We start from the raw sequence: 3,362 nt of genomic DNA, 5'->3' as shown, positions 1-3,362 counted from the left end.
ACACCCCACTCTTCCCATCCTATCACTGTCTCACCTGTGAAGAACAGCACCAGGCCCAGGGCAAAAAAGTCTGGGTACATGGCCAGAAAAGAGGGAATATGGAAAGAAAGTTCCCTGTAATGCCTGAGAGAGTTGTTTCCCAATCAGGCTGTCAAAGTTGTAGCTCCAGGCCCTGGCTATACAGGTGGTAAGTGCAGTGGCAGAAGAAGAACATTCATTGATAAACATAAATTGATTTCTAATGTGGAATATATTTTGGGGAGAGGGGAACCCAAACAAAATATTCTCAGAGTTTCTTTTCATGGGTTAGGGTGGAAAGACTCAGATGATTCACAAAATAGGTCAACTATTTAATATGCTAGGAGGAGATCAATGTTATGCAAGAAAATATAACAGGAAGTTGGGACCAGGAGGGCTGGAAGGTGAGGACTGAAATTTTAAGACCAGATGTAAAGGAAAATTCCATGAAGGTAACAGCTGAACAAAGACTTCAGTATAGTGAGGGGATGAGCCTGTGGGTCATGCCTCCCTCTTTCCCGCTCCCTACAGCTCCCTTTCCTCTGGGTTCTCTGTCCATCATTTAAGGAAAGCAATATAAACCCGAGAACAATAAACTTGTGGGGTTTTTCTGCCACTATTATCCACTTAACCCCACAATGAAGGTCAATGAAAAAGTGCTCATGAATGACTGAAGACCTAACCCCCACTTCCTAGAACCTGTTCTTAAGCCCTACACCTTTCCCCACCCCATCATCTCACTGATGACTAAGGACAGTATGAGGTTCCAGCCAGTGATGAAGGCACAGAGTTGTCCCATGGTTGATGTAGCTGTAGAGATACTCATAACCAGAGCCTGGTACCTGACCCCAAACTCTGCATAGTAGAGATCCCAGACAACACACATACAGGCTGGCCGCCAAGAAGGAGATGACAGTTGTTGGTCCAGCTCTCACTCTGGCCACTGCACCAGCCAGGATGTACATGCCAGCTCCCAGGGTTCTGCCCACACCCAAGACCACCAGATCAAGCGTGTTCAGATCGGCTCTAGGTCTCTCAACCTCTGCCCTGGTGTCCTGCATCCACTTGCTGACCAGTTTTGGAACAAATTGATGAACATACTGATGCAGCATCCAGGACACAGTTGAGGAGGTTACGTTCTGCAGAAGAAACAAGACACAAAGCCATCAAGAGTGTCATCTCCCCTTGGCCCTGGGAATCCAATTTCACCCACCAATGGAGTGATGGGGAGGAGGAGGCAAAGTGATGCATTGGGCACATTCTTCATCTCTGAGCTTTGATTTATTTTTATTATTATTATTTTTTTGACTACATGGCATGTGGGATCTTAGTTCCCTGACCAGGGATCAAACCTGCATCCCTTGCAATGAAAGTGCAGAGTCTTAACCAGTGAACCACCAGGGAAGTCCCTGAGCTTTGATTTCTTAAACACAAAGACTTTTAATATGTTTCAAAGTTAATGGAAGTTTAAGAGGATTGAGGAAAGCAAAACATGCTGCATAAAAATGTGCCACATTACTGAACTGGGCACACAAAAAAATTTTCAGATGGCAAATTTTATGCCCTGTGACATGTTACTAGTGAGTGTAAGTCATTCAGTTGTGTTTGATGTTTTGCAACCCCACAGACTGCAGCCCACCAGGCTCCTCAGTTCATAGGATTTCCCAGGCCAGAATACTGGAGTGAGTTGTCATTTCCTTCTCCAGAGGATCTTCCCAACCCAGGGATTGAATCCAGGCCTCTTGCATTGCAGACAGACTCTTTACTGCTGAGCCATCAGGGAAGCCCCAGTTGAAGTATTAGACACCTCCTCAAACCTTTGGTGGTTCCTTTCAGCTGGGGCATTCTGTTCCATGGTGGTGGTATAATCTGGGGTTTTCTCTCTTTGTGTCAGTACGCACTTTCCACTCTTCCTGCTCCCCCTTGTGGGAGAATTCTTCTTAAATGTTTAATTAATTAACTAATTGTTGGCTCTACTGGGTCTTCCTTGCTGCATGAAGGCTTTCTCTAGCTGCTGCAAGCAAGAGCTACTCTCTAGTTGCAGTTCACGAGCTTCTCACTGAAAATAGATGCCTAGTTTGTTGTTTGATGATTGAAATGTAGTTGGTTTATAATATCATAATAGTTTCAGGTGGACAGCATGGTGATTTAGTATTTTTATAGATACTGTGTGGTATCATGAAATGTTCCTTTGGTATCTCTAATTTTCTTGAAGAGATCTCTATATTTCCCATTCTATTGTTTTCCTCTATGTCTTTGCATTGATAGCTGAGGAAGGCTTTCTTATCTCTCCTTGCTATTCTTTGGAACTCTGCATTCAGATGGGTATATCTCTCCTTTTCTCCTTTGCTTTTCACGTCTCTTCTTTTCATAGCTATTTGTAAGGCCTCCTCAGACAGCCATTTTGCCTTTTTGCATTTCTTTTTCTTGGGGATGGTCTTGATCCCTGTCTCCTGTACAATGTCATGAACCTTCATCCATAGTTCATCAGGCACTCTGTCTATCAGTTCTAATACCTTGAATCTATTTCTCACTTCCACTATATAATTGTAAGGGATTAATTTAGGTCATACCTGAATGGTCTAGTGGTTTTTCCCTACTTTCTTCAATTTCAGTCTAAATTTGGCAATAAGGAGTTCATGATCTGAGCCACAGTCAGTTCCCAGTCTTGCTTTTGCTGACTGTATAGAGCGTCTCCATCTTTGGCTGCAAAGAATATAATCAATCTGATTTTGGTGTTGGTTACCTGGTGATGTCCATGTGGAGTCTTCACTTGTGTTGTTGGAAAATGGTGTTTGCTATGACCAGCAGTGAGTTCTCTTGGCAAAACTCTATTAGCCTTTGCCCTGCTTCATTCTGTACTCCAAGGCCAAATTTGCCTGTTACTCCAGGTGTTTCTTGACTTCCTACTTTTGCATTCCAGTCCCCTATAATGAAAAGGACATCTTTTTTGCGTGCTATTTCTAAAAGGCCTGTAGACTTCATAGAACCTTTCGACTTCAGCTTTTTCAGCATTACTGGTCGGGGCATAGAGTTGGATTACTATGATATGGAATGGTTTGCCTTGGAAATGAGCAGAGATCATTCTGTCGTTTTTGAAATTTCTCCCAAGTACTGCATTTCAGACTCTTGTTGACTATGATGGCTACTTCATTTCTTCTAAGGGGTTCTTGCCCACAGTACTAGATATAATGGTTACCTGAGTTAAATTCACCCATTCCAGTCCATTTTAGTTCGCTGGTTCCTAAAATGTCGATGTTCACTCTTGCCATCTCCTGTTTGACGACTTCCAATTTGCCTTGATTCATGGACATAACATTCCAGGTTCCTGTGCAATATTGCTG

At 43.1% G+C, this 3,362-nt stretch overlaps 1 pseudogene; it reads right to left on the bottom strand.

Moving 5' to 3' along the window:
- The window catches only part of LOC104981894, a 9,456-nt pseudogene that overhangs the window by 3,548 nt on the left and 2,546 nt on the right, over nucleotides 1-3,362 (bottom strand).

The sequence above is a fragment of the Bison bison genome, unplaced genomic scaffold (genome assembly GCF_000754665.1).
Source record: "Bison bison bison isolate TAMUID 2011002044 unplaced genomic scaffold, Bison_UMD1.0 scf7180017859439, whole genome shotgun sequence".
Classification (NCBI taxonomy): Eukaryota; Metazoa; Chordata; class Mammalia; order Artiodactyla; family Bovidae; genus Bison; species Bison bison.
The sequence above is the reverse complement of the archived record's forward strand: the minus strand, read 5'-3'. Positions and strand labels throughout refer to the sequence as shown.